Raw genomic sequence first — 16,935 nt, forward strand, 5'->3', positions numbered from 1 at the left:
AGAAACTGTTCTGGCGATGCCCTGGTGCACCTTTGCGTGGGTGTTTTAGAATCATCTACAGGGACCCAGTTACACCGTGAGGACTAGTCTCTGTGTTTTCATATCTCTCTGAACTGTCATCATCAGGGGATTTCCCCCACCCAGTATCAATTATCATTCTCCAGGTCACTCTACCAAATGGGTTACACCTAGGGGATGATACTTAAGTACCTCTGAGCCCCGGAATCTAGCTGTGCACCTGGTGTAGCATCACACCTGGTTTCCATTAGACACTTTATAAATGTTTATTAACTGAACTGTTGAACCCCGGGCACTTATCCCACTAGTTAGACCCTTCCTGGGGAAATTAGAGAAAAGTACAAGAAAGTGAAGGATGTGATTTAGGGAGGGAGGGGGAGAGGGAGGGAGGAAGGGAGGGAGGGAGAGGGATGACAGAAGCAGAGGATGGGGCAGAAAGAACAGGCAGGGAGGCCTACAGAACCCTGGGGTTCTGCTTCAGCGGAGGTGACACACCCCTCCCAGTGCCATCCCTTGCCTCCTGGGGCGTCTTGTTCTGAAAGTCTGACTCATTCTTTATCTTGGGGGGCAGCCAGAGTCCTCCCATGTCACTTCTCAAGTGGGGTCTAGGACAGACCCTGCTGCACACAGAGGTATTTCAGATTCATCTCCATTTGAATTCAAATATCCCATGGGTCACGGCCCTCAGCCACCTCCGGAGAGGGCTGAGAGCTGTGACGGGCAGGCATTAGTGTGCTCTCAGCAGCCCGACAGCTGTGTACTGTTTAGTTTAGTGGTTTTATTTTTAAGACAGGGTCTCTTGTTGTTCTTAGGGAAAGGAGAGAAGAAGGCAGCAGGGGAGATTCTGAGTGATGACAGGATCCTGGGGGGATATTGAACATCAGGGGGAAATCACCTTCCTGATGACTCAGAAACAGGAAATGGTGACCCAGAGGCAACACACGAAGGGCAGGCGTGCACATATGTGATGACGCTACTTCCCTTTTGTGAGGTGCCGGTACAGGAGTGGAAGGGGGGGGGAACAACAGCCGCAGGGAGGTGCCGGGGGAGGGGGGGTCTTCTCTGTGTCCTTGCTCACGTCTCCACATCACCAGCCCCCATTCCTGTACTTACGCAGGGAGTTTGCCTATATCACATGACCCGCTTCCTTTCCTGCCCCCTCAGACTCTGGCTGAAAAGACAGACGTCAGAGTGGCCGGCAGATGCTCAGTCCCTCAGAGAGCAGCACACCAGTGATGGACAGCTCTGAGCCAGCATCACGAGGAACCTGGCCCCTAACCCCCCAACTGCTCGCCCACACCACAGGTGCCGCCCCACCACCCCCTACAGCACCACTGGGAAAGGCAGGAGAGCACCCCTCACAGCCACCGGCCCAACACAGAGCAAAGGTGGGGAGATTCAAGAATGTGAGATTGAGCGCCCAGAACAGCGGCGTCGAGTTTGAGGACAGCGGGGGCCCACTCCAGAGGAAGGTGTATCGTAACCATGGAGTTAGGTGAACAAGAGGTACCGAAAGTCCATTCTCAATCTTACCATGAAGCAGTGACCGAGGCGGCCAGGCACGGGAGCAGCCCAACCCCCCAGTCTTCCACTGTGGCAAGGACTTCTTCCATCCACCAGCTTTGTGTAGACTCCGCTCTGTTTGTCCAGCCTTCTCCTCCACCCCCAGGAGGCAGCAGGTGTGGGAATCCCAGCAGAGAACATGTGCGGAAGGCAGTTTGTGGAATAGAGTTAGCATTCACACACAGCAGCAGCTCGCTCGTGGTCTGTTCTCTCCATGGGAGTTCAGGGTGACACAGCCCAGCTGGAGTTTCTGTGACAGTGCACAGACCAAGGACAGAATGTCATATACACCAGCACAGTCAGCAGAGCCTGACCCGGGGTTTGGCCGCATTTGTCTTTTTTCTCTGTCTTCTTTAGAAGATGGGGGGTGTGGGGGGGTGACCAAGGTGCCACCCTGCTTAGCCAGCCTCTTATGAGAACAAATCTGTGCCACTCAAAGCAAGACTGGCATGATGCCATGAACCCAGTCAGCAGCTTCTTGGTACCCTGGGGTTTCTTCCCGGTGGAACTAACACTTGAAACGATGCCTCCACATGTGCATCCAGGAAGCCACTGTGGAGGAGATGGGGAAGAAAAAAGCTATATCCAGCTTTGTCTTGGGAAGGAACTGAGGAGCCAAGTGAGTGTGGGAATGCCATGGCCCTGGACATCATATGGTTCCCCCCTGACACCATCCCGTGGTCCCCAGCTCTGGAACACCCAACCCTTGGTCTTGCTGTCTAGCGATTCCTTACCAGGCAGAACTGCCTACTCAGAACATGTTTGAGGTTGGAGCCGAGGTAGATGCCATGGTTCAAGATGGACCACTGCAGCGAGGCAGACTCCATGGACAATTAATTGCAAGAAGGAACAGAAAATGTCTTGCTGGTATGACAAGAGGTGTCTCTCGGGTATTACTACATACGGTCCCCACATTTACCCCTGAAAGTAGTGTTGCTATGGAAACTGAGGCTCAGAGATACTGAAGCATCCTGGACCTCAGCATGGGCCCTGCTATGCTCTCCCCCACAGTGATCCCTGCTGCCTCTGAAGGTGCAGGAACAGGACAGACACAAAGTCCCACAGAGTGCCCACCTCAACGGCATCTGTCCAGCTGGGCTGGAGGTGTGGCTCAATGATAGAGCCCTTGTCCAGCATGCACGAGGCCCTTAGTCTGTCTCCAGACCCTCAAAAAGGAAAGAAAATCTCTCTCTCCAGGCTGGCGCATAATGAAACCAGAACCTGAACCCCTGGATATTCATTCTTGGGGACTTTAAAAGGTTTCAGAGTTTCCCTCCATCTCATCTACCTTTGTTGGGCTTCAGACATCTGACCAAACCAATTTTTTTTTTTAATTTTACAATACCATTCAGTTCTACATATCAGCCACGGGTTCCCCTATTCTCCCCCCTCCCACCCCCTCCCCTTACTCCCATCCCACCCCCCATTCCCACCTCCTCCAGGGCAAATCCTCCCCCGAGGACTGCGATCAACCTGGTAGACTCAGTCCAGGCAGGTCCAGTCCCTTCCTCCCAAACTGAGCCAAGTGTCCCTGCATAAGCTCCAGGTTTCAAACAGCCAACTCATGCAATGAGCAAAGGACTTGGTCCCACTGCCTACTTGTCTCCCAAACTGATGAAGCCAATCAACTGTCTCACCTATTCAGACCAATTTTTTTAAATACTAAATCTTTGGAGGTTAAAATAGACAAGTGATGGATGACCCGCGGCTTGCAGTTGGGTGGGAGGCAGAGTGGTCAAGCTTCTGATGACGATGGACTCTCCCTCAGGAATGATGAGTCCCAGGCTTGGTTGGACAGCTGCACAGACAACCCACTGTACTGCAGACTTCAACTGGGTGGGTTTGCTGGCCTGTGAATAGCATTTTAACGATAGATTGTTTAAACGTAAAGCTGGCAAGCGGGGTGCAAGTTTGAGTCAAACCTAGCCTGCATAGCAAATCTCTGTCTGAAAACTCAAATAAAATAAAAGTAGAGCTTAACATTTTTATTGACAGCAATTTTTTTCATATAATAGACTCTGATCATGGTTTCCCCTCCCCCATCTCCTCCCAGACCCTACCTACCTATCCACCCAGCCAACTCCATGCCTTCTCTCTCTCTCTCTCTCTCTCTCTCTCTCTCTCTCTCTCTCTCTCTCTCTCTCTCTCTCTCTCTCGGCAAATTAAAACAAATAAATATAATCTAGAATTTTTTTAAAAAGAAAGAAAAAAGCACAATAAACATATATACAGAGAGATACACATACACACAAAAACAAAACCCATAAAAACAGAAAATCAGAATCAAGCAGAAGACCAGCAAGATGAAAAATACCCCAAGAAAGCAATATGAGACAAAATCTACAAAAACACCTTAGAGTTCACTTTGTGTTGGCTGCCTGCTGCTGGGCGTGGAGCTTACCTTCAAGGTGCTTCATATACCCAGTGAGACTCCATCATAGAAAACTAATTTGTCCTTTGCAAGTGATGGTCACTTGGAGATAGCTTCTTGGTTAGGGATGGGAGCCCGTGTTCATTTCCCCCTCTTAGCACTGGGACCCTGTTCGGCTTGAACCTTTGCAGACCCTGTACATGCTGCCACAGCCTCTGTGAGTTCCTATGTGTGTCTGGAGGATACTCTTTCCTTGCTAAAGCCATCCCCTCTGGCTCGTAGGATCTTTTGGACACCTCTTACCCATAGTTCTCTGAGCCCTGAAGGGGGAGGGGTGTGATGAAGACATCCCATCTAGGACTGAGCATAGCACTTATCTTTGAGAAGTTTTGAATCAATTGCAATGAACAAACATGTGTAAAGTGTCACAAGAGGCATTGAAGGGTGTCAGGAAAGGGAAGGACCAGTTCTGGCTACAGTGTTAAAGAAGTTAAGGTTGGTTGTGTTTTGCTAGGTAAGGGGGAGGGCGAGTCAGCGTTTCTAGGCTGGAGGAATAGGAACATGGGTACAGGCGGACTGTACGAATGAATTCATACATAACTGTATGAATCCTTCCAGATTGTGAGCCAAGCAACAGCAAGCTGTTGAACATGCAGATACAACGGTGGCTCACAATACCTATTGGTGGTGGTTTTCACTCTTTTGGGGGCCCACCACCCAGCTCCTAAATAAATCACACACAGGCTTATTCTTATTTATGAATGTCTAGCCTTAGCTTGGCTTATTTCTTGCCAGCTTTCCTTGACTTAGATTATCCTGTCTACTTTTGCCTCTGGGCTTTTCCTGTTCTCTTACTTCTATAAACTCTTACTCCATGGCTTGCTGTGTAGCTGGGTGGCTGGCCCCCGATGTCCTCCTCCTTCTCTGACTACTTCTTAGGCTACTCATTTTCCAGATTTCTCCTTTTCCAGATTTCTCCTTCTATATATTCTCTCTGCCTGCTAGTCCCGCCTCTCCTTTCTCCTGCCTTGTCATTGGCCCGTCAGCTCTTTATTAGACCATCAGGTGTTTTAGACAAGCACAGTAACACAGCTTCACAGAGTTAAACAAATGCAACATAAACAAAAGTAACACACCTTAAAATAATATTCTACAACAAGTATCATGTCAGCTATCTATTGCTGTGTAACAAAACTCCCAAGACACAGAGGATACTGGCAATTATCCACTTGTTCACAGTTATCCAATCTATTCTAGACTTGGGACAATGAGTTATTTTCACCACGCAATTGACTCTTGGTGTCCCTAATACTGGAAGACCCAAGATGACTGAATTCATAGCCTGGCATCTTAGCCAGGACGGCTGCAATTAGCCAAAGTTGAATATCTGTTTATCTCCTTTCCTCCTAGCTTTTCATAGCCCCTGGCTTTCTCTATGCTAAGAGCTAAGGTCCTCAAGGAAGCTGGCCCTGGATGTTTTGTATTTCATAGTGCTAGAGATAGAACCCAAGGTTTCACGCATTCTGGGAAAGCACTCTATCACTGAGCTGTGCCTCTAGCCCCAGGCTTTCTCACACGGTGTCTCAAGACACCAAGAAAGCAAAGGTAAAAGTTATAGAGCTTTTCTGGCCAGGAGCCCAAAACAGACAGAGCATGATGTCTGCCAGGTTTTATCAATCACAATAAGCCATAAGTTCAACCCAAAACTAGTGAGGTGGGGAACTGCACAGATGTGGGTTTGGGGAACATGATCTCCTGGGTGTCTGCCATGGTGTCAAATAGTAAGCCATGAACTTGTCTCCAAAGCATTTCCCAGCAACCTGGCTATGGGAAGGTATTTGAATGGGAAATATCCCAGAATGTGGGACTGGGAGCAAAAGCAGGAGAGACTGAGTTCCAAGTTGAGAAATGTGGGTGGTTGAGAGTATTCATTCGGGGGCAAATATCTCTTGCAAGAGGTGGTAGTCTGCATCACCCAACATCTTGGTAGAAGTTGATCCTAAGATCAGCACCAGGATGGGCTGCCGGCAATGTGAATCCTTGTCATGTGTATCAGAAACTGCCACATCTGCATAGAGAAGTGCAACAAGGGCTGAATGTGTGTCTCCTGGGGGTCTCGGATTGTGAGAGGCTTTTCATACACATCTCCCTTCCTCCTCGTTTGCATTTCCAGATGGGCAGGCCCTGATCTAAAATCCAGCTTAGGGAGTGGATCAAAGACACCACCTATACCAATCAGTCTTCCTTCATACTACATGATGGTAACTAACAGAAGGAACAAGAGAGCCACAGGCCCCTCTGCACCAATCACTTGGAGAACACTGCTCTTCTTCCAGGCCTTGCTCTCCCATCTTTACATTCCGTTCCTACAGAACCTGAAACCCAGCCTGCTCCGGACCCATGTTCCCCAGCTGACCTCCTTCCCCTGCAGCAGACTGCCTGACCATGAGGACAGATAAAGCAAAGCCACCAGATGTTGCCAATAACACCCAATACATTGCACCAAGAGCTGCAGCTTTCACCTTGGGTGCTTTCACCATCAGCCAGTTACTTTGCTCCTCTGAAGACTCGGATTTTTAACCTACAGTGGCTGCTTCCACCTGAAACCATTCCTCGGTGCAGGTAAAATACATATATGTGGATCAGGAACTGGAGCAAAGCACAGTGACTGCATCTTGCATAGAGAGCCAGCTCCCAGGATTCCCCTGCTAGGTCAGGTCATGAATGTCCCGTCCAAGTTGGAAGGTCTACAGCCCTCAGGATCAGCTGCTAGGGAGACTTCTAGAACACCCCCCCATTGTTTCCTTTCTCACCACCTTCCTCTGTCTGGCATCTGCATGCCTCACGGTGCCCAGTTTCCTACCTGAGAAACCCCCTGGCAAGTTTTCAGTCCAATCACAAGAAGTTCCTAAATTATCTCTTCTTCCTGATATTAAAATTCTGATTCCCTAAACTCTGGGGACCTATGTATAGCGTGGTGAGCTGTCAGTCATAGGTGTTATCCTCCTGAAATCTACTGAGAAGCTACATCTTCAGAGTTCTCACCACACAGGAGGGGAGAAGGTACCGTGGCTCAGCTGATAATGGCACCTGTGGCCAAGCCTGGTGACATGAGTTCAACCCCCGGAAACCACACAATGGATAAATAGAAGCTGCCCTCTGACCTCCTCCACGTGGACACTGGGACACATGTGCTCTCACGCACAAGTTCATGCACACACAAAAATTGTTTTAAGAAATGTAAACGGGGGAAGGGCGACTGGGAGCTTCCGGGGTGGCAGTGTGCTAGTTAGCTTGACCATGAGCATCATTTTACAGTGAACACATATATCACTGTGTTAAATACCTCAGCTTAAAGGTGTGTGGATTTTATCTGCGAATTATCTGAATTATCCTCGTACACCTGAAAGGAAGAGAATTAAAATCAGAGGGATTTCCGTTAACTCTGGTGTCACCTGAACGCCTGTTTGATAAGAAAGTTCTTGATGACGCACACAGCGAATGTGTCCTGCTGGTATCTCAAGTGAGATGGGGGTCAGGTAAGGGAGACATTTAGAGACTCATGGATGAGACACTTCCTGGAATTGTCTTATTTAAAGCAAGTCTGAACCAGAGAGAAGAAAAGATAGAAGGATATGGGTGCTTACAAACTCCGGACACCTCACCACCCCTCCTCTTCAAAGATTATTCAGAGTAAACATCAGCTGCCACCCATGAAGAACCTTTGTGTACACAGAATTATACTGTCATGCCAGGAAGAAGGAGAGTCACATGCCACTCACATAAACAAGTCACCCATGACAGTCCCACCAATATAAACCATTCAGGAATACCCCAGAAGTGATGGTTATTCGCAGCAAAACTCATCTCTGATGTCACGCCCTCAGTCAGATGTCTGTGGCTTCTCATTGGACAATGGCAGATAACTTCGGCCTTGGGTTGGGTGCCAATAGCTCCCAATGAGAAGGAAAATAAAGAAAAGGAAAAAAAAAGAAAGCCTCACAATTAACAAGGAGCGCCATCTAGGGGGCTTAGAAGGTAAAACTTTTCTTCAAGCATTGACCAACCTGGGAGGAGTACACCCACCACCCTTGATGGCACCAACAGGAACCTAGACCCTGAGTGCCATCTCTAGACCATCTAGACATTTGCCATCTCTGTGTGGGTCGTCCCGGACAACACATCTGAGGATGCATTCCCTGCACTGCATAGCCTTGCCGGAGTCCAGAACACTGCTGGGAAATCACTGCAGAAGCAGGGCAGCTTAGAGCACCTGAGACAGTATAAGGAAGGTGACAACAGTGACGTATCAGAGGCTCTTCTGTGGTTTGGGGGCAGTATTAAAAAAAAAAAAAAGACACGATATTCGCAAGTTTTTCCAAGTGATCATTTGTAATTAGGATAACTAATAGTTCCACGCTCAAGCATGAGACTCATTACTACTTTTTATTTACATAATAATTGTCCACATCTGTGGGGTGGGGTCCATTCCATTTTATTTCACACATACACGGTAAAATAAAAAAAAAAAGCTTGCCTGCACAACTGACTCCAGGTTGCCATCACGCAAGAATGCGAGTGAGCAGGATTCTCTTTTCTTCTAGTCTTTCCTGCTTAAGGGAATGCCGATGTACCTAGGAGGCTAAACCCATAGCCTCCAGTACAAGGCTGTGTGTGTACAGTGAGTGAACAGGAAGGCTTTGCGAGCAGGGAAGAGATAATGAATCAGAAGTCGAAAACCATGGCAGCGCAAGATGGTGGTAGGTCAGCATGGAATGGAGCTAATGAGGAATCCCCAGAAGGAAGAGAATGGAGCTACACAAGGAAGACATGGCAACACATTAACCTATGGGTGATTAGAGGAGCCAGTGTCTAGATGTGCCCTGGACCATGTGTCAGCGCATGCCCGCACACCGTCATGGCCACCCCAACACAGGCGCTTTTTCCCATCCACAATCCCCACCACTACCATGCTGTGTCATGTCCCATGGGTCTCAGTTACACACACACACACACACACACACACACACACACACACACACACAAACACAAACACACACACACTGGCCTTGGTATGTCCTCAGAGGCCATGGCTCCCTGAATCCTGGGCCACCATTCTCTGTGTGCCAGGAGCCTGCCAAGTTGGCATGCTCCAGAGAAATGAAGAGCAGAATAGACTGCTTGCTGAGAGGTAGGTGCACTCATTGAGGAAAAGCGAGAACACAAGCGTTGTGGCCTCCTCACCCATAATTAGACACATGGGTCTTACTTCTGGCTGGCTGTTTGCCAACTGTTTTGGTGAATATCAGGGCCCAGAGAGCATCCACAGGATTTCCATTCATGCGTCCCAGAACAAGAAGTGGAGCAGGGATACATGGAAAGTGGTAGATGCAGACAATTTAGTAATAATGAGGGAGCTCACAGAGGGAAGGGATGGGCCAGGAGGAAAGTTAAGGTATTTAACGACAGGCTGGAGAGGTGGCTCGGCAGTTAAGATCATCGGCTGCTCCAGAGACCTGGGTTTGCTTCCCAGCACCTACATGATGACTCACAATCATCTATAATTCCATTTCCAGGGGATCTGACCTCCACTCCTGACCTTTGAAAGTAACAGGTATGCTTGTGGTGCTCATACATCCCTGAAGGCAAAATGTTCATATGTATAAATGAGATTTACACACACACACACACACACACACACACACACACACACACACACACACACACGAAGAGGATATTCAGCAGCATCCATGCCCAGCACATTGGGACCGTTGAGGCCCTTTATTCTGTGTGTACTTTTTCTGGACATGTTCTGTTACATGTTAACCTTCCTGGGGAGGGGTTTCTGGGCTGGTTTCTTTGTATGCTAACTTTGACTTCCCTCTCCACCCTGCTCTCCTGCTACAACAGCATGTTGAAAACTTAGACAGTGGTGAGTAAATGCCCTCATTCCTATACACCTTCCCCTATCTGCAAAGATAAACAGATGCAGGATTCTGAGTGAGCCAGGGCAGTGCCTGCACTGTTTGCTTTGTTCAGCGAGGCCCAGGCGTGGCATCCTCAGGACCTTCTACTCTGACGGTGGTGTTAAATTGTAACTTCTCTTACGCTGAGTGGGAGAGATAATATTTGAGAGAGGAGCTCTGGTGCTCCCTGCCTGGTGCTATCAGATTGTCACCTTTGGTGAATGCAGCTCTCACCTCAAAGGAAAGAAGAGACAGTTTATTCTCGAGTGAGCCACCTTGGCCCTGGAACATGAATGCAGGCTGCCACAAATAACATGTCCCAAGGTGGAAGCAGTTCTGTGAAGTTCTTCTAGCCACAGAACAAAAGGAAGCCACACACCAGGGCACTTTGCAAATATGTTGAGGGACACAAGGTAGGCAGGGTGCTAGCAAAATTGGGGAGAGCTCGTGGCAGCTTTGGGGTGCTATGTGGTGACAGCCTTGACTTGGGAATTTGCAGAAGCTAACAATCTAGTGGATTACTACTAGGTTTCTCCTAGTGGTCACAAGGATGGTAGGACAGATGCGACCCCCAGCAAAGAATGGCTATTAAGGGGACCTAAAGATAATCCCAGACCATTCCACTCTAGATCTGCAACTCTCCAATTCTACCCCATCAGGAAATACAATCAGCCTTGTTGACTTTTTCACATGGGTGTGGATTTTTTCTAGGAACTTCGAATCAAATCTTTTTTTTCACTTGCACAGTTAGCATGTTTAGCAGGCACACGGGAAAGCCGAAGCCGGCCTCCAAAGAGAAGATCTGGAAGGTTTCCTCCCACAGTCCCCTTCCATCAGAGGAATCGACTTGGGGACAGGACTCTGCCAAGCTGGGGTCTTCCACCCCCACAAAACCTTACCAAATGTATCTCCCTCGGCCCCGTGGGATGACAGCACCCCAGCATCAGCCAGAGTCTGAATTCCACACCTCTTACAGACTTAGGGAGCAGAGCTACAGACTACAAAGTAGACCTGTCCTGGTGTGTAAGTGTGTCCCACACACACAGCAACTAAATGCTTCTCCAGTCAGGGCCATTAGATATAGAGCGGCTTTAAACAGCAGGACTGCCCAAACGGCAGGCTTCTCTTCTGGCTGGTACTGATTGCAAACAGCAGAAATACGAAAGATTTCACTGGCCATTTTGTGTGTTCGAAGTCCAGACACACTGCACGTTGTAGAATGCAGAGCACAGTGTTGTTCATTTCACTTATGTTAAACTTACATGCCTGACCTCGGGGAACTCCCGCATACTATCTACATAAAGTTCAGACACTGTCTCAGTTACTTCTCTGTCTGTGATACAATGCCATGGTTGTGGCAACTTAAAGGAGTTTGTCTGGATTTATGGTTCCGAAGGAACGGGAGTCCATGGTGATGGGTAGGCGTGGCAGCCAGCAGCAGGCGTGGGGTAGCAGGAACGGGAAGCTAAAAGGTCACATCTTTTACTGGAATTAGAGCCTATATTCGGTTGTATACGTCAAAGCCCACCCCAATTTTTACTTTCTCCAGCAACGCTGCGCCTCCTAAACCTCCCCCAAACAAGTGGGACTAAGTGTTCAAACCCCTGAGCCTGTTGGAGACATTCTCACCCAAACCACCACAGGCACGTAGAGCTACACAGCTTTTGCTATTGATCACAAGGCAGTGAGTGCACTGGAGCCCGCCTACCTTAAAATAGCAGCTGTTTATATGCGGCCATCGAAAAGATTTGCACATAAACAGACCCTTAGATGAACCTTGACTTTGTTAATGTACGGTTTCCTCGGTAGTCAAAAAACCCTTACGAAATCAGTGAAAATATAAGCAATTATCTTTTGTTTTTGTTTTTCGAGACAGAGTTTCTCTGTGTAGCCCTGGCTATCCTGGAACCCACTCTGCAGACTAGGCTGGCCTCAAACTCAGAGATCGGCCCACCTCTGCCTCCAGATTGCTGGGATTAAAGGCGTGTGCCACCACAGCCAGGCATAAGCGATTATCTTAATAAAACGTAAAAGCCTATTACTTTTTTTGCAAATGTTACAAGAGCAGCATACTTTTAAGAAAGCCTTGTTGCTTTAGAGACAGAAAATTGGGGTTTAGTCTTGCATTAGTGCACTAAATTTTGAAAACCTCTTTAAAATAAACTTACATATTGAGGCATCTTTTACAAAACTTTTTGATAATAGCACCAATGATTATAAATGAACTTACCTCACCTGGTGCATAAGTGCATCCCAAAATGTGATGGCTCTCTCTAGCCAGAGCTGTAGCATGGACATTGAAAGATCTCAGTCTCAGGCTGCAGGGCAGCTAAGAGCCACTAGCTGCTCCTCCAGAGGTGCGCACACCGGCCCAGTGACAGACAGAGAAGGGCGCGGGGGAAGAAATAGCGGAACGTTCAGCTGTTTTTAACATCTCCGCCTAAATGGAAGTTTAAAAACGCACGATTCTGCTAAAAAGTCTTCAGTGCCGACTTATCGGGGCTTCAAACAGATACTTAAATCCAAACTACGTTTGATTCTCTGTGGATGGAACCCGAGAAAGTCTGTCACGCAGAGCAGTGGTGGAGGTTGTCGACATGAGTGGCATCTGGTCTCCTTCCAGAAGGTTCTGGTCCACCTGTCTTCTTTAGTTAGAGCCAAGGAAGGAGCTCAAACCAAGCGGGGGCATGACATAAATATTTCCAGCAGAGGGCAGTGTTGGCTTAAATATTCCACATTTCTCGCTGATCTAGTAATAGTGTCTTGAGATATTTGTTTAATAATAACAATTAAAAAGGACTAAAAATTACCCATAAGCCATGAAATGCACTCCTCTCTTCCAGCCTCACCTACTGAAAGTCGGTAACTGATAACCCTCCATTGTTTTCTTCCCCAGTCATTCATAAAGCTAAGTACAAACCCACTGCGATGTTCTGGAGAAAGCACGGGCTGCCCTTTCAAAGGACCGGGGTTCGATCTGCAGAACCCACGTAGCAGCTCGCAACTATCTGTAACTCACCAGGGCATTCAATACCCTCTTCTGCTGCTGCCAGAACCAGGCACGCTTTGGGTGTACATATATACATGCTAACAAAGCACTCACACACATAAAATAATAAAAATAATATTTGGGGGCTGCAGAGAGAGAGTGAAGAGCACTGACTGCTCCTCTGAGGACCAGGGTTCAATTCCCAGCACCCATGTGGCAGCTCACGCCTGTCTGTAACTCCAGTTCCAGGACTTCTGGCAACCTCACACAGACATACGTGCAGGCAAAACACCAATTAGCATAAGATAAAAATTAAAAATAATAATAATAATTTGTTTGTTTTTCAAGACAGAGTTTCTCTGTGTAACAGCCCTGGCTGCCCCAGAACTCACTTTGCAGACCAGCCTGGCCTCCAACTCTGAGATCCACCTGCCTCTGCCTCCCAAGTGCTTGGAATTAAAGGAGTGTGCTACCAACACCTGGCTAAAAAACAATATTTAAAAAATTAAATACATTATGTTTTCACACACATCCACAAATATCCTTCGCAAACTTTATTTTTCCCAAATGTAACATATAAGATATCTGGGCTCACAGCTCACATCTTACCTGCTTAAAAAAATACACCATGAGATCTTTCTTCGGCACCCAGTTTTAAAGTGACCATGTATTAAATAGCGATTTTGTGTTATGGCCACAAAAAAAAAGTATACTAATAAATATTTTTAGCTTTTCAGTTATAAATTATACTACATTTTCCATCCCTGAACTTGAATCTTTATGAATTCTGGAATTAATGTACAAAGAGTTTAGACCAAGGATACAGTTATTTGCCTTTTTAAAAAATGATTTTCAATATTTATCCAGTGTTGGGGTTTGAATTCAAGGCCACAAGCAAGCACTCTGCCCCTGCTCTATGTCATTCTATTTTATATTTTATCAAGTTTTGAATAGTTTTAAAACATTGTTTGATATATGCTGTGCATTAAAAATAATTACAGCAGGCAGGCAGTGGTGTCACACGCCTTTAATCCCGACACTTGGGAGGCAGAGGCAAACAGATCTCTGTGAGTTCGAAGCCAGCCTGGTCTACAGGGTGAGTTCCAAGACAACCAGAACTGTTACACAGAGAAATCTTGTCTGGAAAGACCTGATAATAATAATAATAACAATCATAATAAATAATGCTAAGTTATTAGTTATTATTGTTGTTGCAGCAAGATTGCTCACCAGGCAAAGGGAATTACCACTAACCCTGACCACCTGAGTTCAATACCCAGGACCCACATGGTGGAGGGAGAGAAAATTTGGTGAGGGTAATTGTTAACATTAGTTTAGGTTACTTTCCTCATTACAAATACTTTCAGACAAAAACTTCCCCGAGCTATACCAGTGGTAGAAAGGAATGCTGTTTTTAAAATACTGTACATTTATCTCACCATGTTTAAGTGTGTTGCTTTTTATATCTTACAAGCAACTTAAAATTAATGTCATTGTCTCCATCTTTCACAGTCCTGACAGTCAAAATCAGGGAACCCAGTGGACAGGCACTTTGGGGTGGGTTAACTGGGAAGAACTGCCTATCCACACTGCTGGTGGGATCCCGCCCTTCTGTCCTTATTAGGAGAGAGGGGGTCATTTAGCTAAACTGCTTGTGTTGTTATAGCCAGATTGAGTGGTAACCATGAGTCTCCAACTGGGCTTGGGGGTGGGGAGGGGGATGGTACTGAATATGTCAAAGAGAGGGAAAGTTAAAGGTTGGGGTAAGGGGAAGCATCTTCAAAAGGGCTTTGCAATTGGCACCTCTCTGCCAATGGTAAGCCGATGACAGACCAAGATGGGCAGATGCAATACACGCAGTTCAGCCTGCACGCAGGAAATTGAGAGAGTAAATCCACCCGGCCCTGGGAATAGCCAGCACTAGAGGGCGGGCTTTGCAAAAGAAAAGTAAAACGTGAGTGTATCCCTTGAAGGGGGCGGAGGGAGATGACTAAGGGAGTTTGCAAGAGATACCGTTCAGAATATCCAGCAGATTACAAGATATGTGGGAATAAAAAAATGATAACGTATTTCTGCAAAAGTCAAAGGAGGACAGGCAGGAAGAAAGCGCACCCGGCAAAACAAGCCGCATTGTCTCTCTCCTGGAAGGTCTGGAGCGGTTTTCCTGGTGAGAACCACACTGCTCCCCCTGCCGATCAACTGCTGGAACTGCACCACAGCGGCCTCGCGCCACAGGAGGAGGCACTTAAGGCTCCAAAGTGAAATCCAAATCCCTGCTCTTTGATGTCACTGAGTTAAAAAGGAAGAAAACTTAAAAATATGGCACACACGAAACAGAAGCTTCAGGCGGCACGTCTGTCAGTTCTATCGTCACTGAACTATTTTTTAAGTTAAACTATTTCTCTTGCATAAAAATTTTTGGAAGATTCACAACTGTCTCTGACCATCTAGAAACAGAGGTCAGGAACAAAAGAGCAATGAAAGACTAAACCAAATCTTAAAGCCGCTGAGCTACAGCCAAGGTTCACAAATGACTGAAACTCAGCTCTGGGGAACTCACCACCCTCTCCCACCCTCTGCAGGCTCCTAGACTCACACTCATGTGCACATATCCATCAACAACCACCACCAACCAACCACCAACCAACCACTAACCAACCACCACACACTCAAACACACACAAACACATTGTTTTCATTGTTTGTTTATTTGTTAAGCCAACAATACATAGCCACTACCAAGCTGGAGGATACACATTATACATTACTCAGTGGGAAGTGTGACTGCCCCCCCCCCCCAAACTCCAGCTTTTCAGACAGGCTCACTGATAGCACACTTCTAATCCCAGCACTGGGGAGGCTGAGACAGGAGGACAGCAAGTTTGAGGTCAGCCCGGACTACAGAGTCAGTTCTGTGCTGTACAGGGAGATCTTAACTTAAAAGAGAGGGGGGGGGGAGAGAAGGGAGAATAAATAGAAAAAAATTAATTACCTCCAGTCTTCCAGGTCTGAAAAATAATGAGGAAATCTGTCTTTCCTGCTGAATCTTAGAGAGGTCAACCTTGCTGAAATTGAAATTACAGGTGCAAGCCATCACATCCACTTCAAACTTCTCTCTCTCTCTCTCTCTCTCTCTCTCTCTCTCTCTCTCTCTCTCTCTCTCTCTCTCTCGTATGTGTGTGTGTGTGTGTGTGGTGACTTCTGCCTTTGTTTCATATTCCCTGGAGTACTACCAGTGTGAATTCAGAACCTTGATAGTGTGAATTTGAACTTCAAACCGTGTGAATGCCAGTATTAAATTTGGGGGTTCAGATAACATGCTTTGGCAAGGTAAGTTGCCTCGCTGTGTCTTCCTCTCCAACCCTCTCACAGAGAATGTCACCACATGGAATGCCAGAAGTACGTCAAGAATCTATCAGCATGCCCTGGTTGAGCCATGGTCCTTCTCTGCTGTCTCGGGTACCATCAGAACTGAAACTCAAGTTCAGGGGGATTTAGCCATGACTTTGGGTAGGAGCTGCCTGAGACCTAGCCCTTCCCTTTTGAGGTCCTGATTTCTCTTGCTTGAGTGGGTTTTGTTTTGCTTTATTTTGCTGTGTTCCTTTAGTCTCGAGAATGACACAAGTTCTGCACAGACAGCCAGGGCTTTTGAAATATTTCTCTAATATTATGATTCAGAATTATCAAGCGAGCTCCCTGGGGAAGGGAAGCTCATTTCCAGAATGCAAGCTACAATCCTCGTTTGTTCCATGTGAGAACGGGTTTATGTGTAAGTATGTGTCCTCGTGTGCTATTACTATGATTAAAACCATGACCAAGAGCTACTCAGGAGAGAAAAGAGTTCACTTGGTTTAGGGGTCACAGTCCATTATCAAAGGAATCCAAAGCAAGAACCTGGAGACAGGAACTAACGTGAAGCCATGAGAAACACTGCTTACTGGCTAACATCCCCTGGCTCGCTCAGCTACCTTTCTTATACAGCCCATGCCTACCTGCCCACAGATGGCACTGCCCACAGTGGCTGAGTCT

At 47.0% G+C, this 16,935-nt stretch overlaps 1 long non-coding RNA gene across 1 annotated transcript in view; it reads right to left on the bottom strand.

The window, feature by feature from the left end:
- Positions 1–262: 262 nt before the first annotated feature.
- LOC121832340 (uncharacterized) overlaps positions 263–16,935 on the bottom strand; it is a 39,101-nt gene continuing 22,428 nt past the window's right edge. The window contains exons 3-4 of the long non-coding RNA XR_006075988.2: positions 3,219–3,431; positions 263–2,133 (exon numbers count right to left, since the gene is read on the bottom strand). This is a non-coding gene — a long non-coding RNA (uncharacterized LOC121832340). The remainder of the gene's footprint in view (positions 2,134–3,218; positions 3,432–16,935) is intronic.

This window comes from Peromyscus maniculatus, chromosome 9 (genome assembly GCF_049852395.1).
Source record: "Peromyscus maniculatus bairdii isolate BWxNUB_F1_BW_parent chromosome 9, HU_Pman_BW_mat_3.1, whole genome shotgun sequence".
Lineage (NCBI taxonomy): Eukaryota > Metazoa > Chordata > Mammalia > Rodentia > Cricetidae > Peromyscus > Peromyscus maniculatus.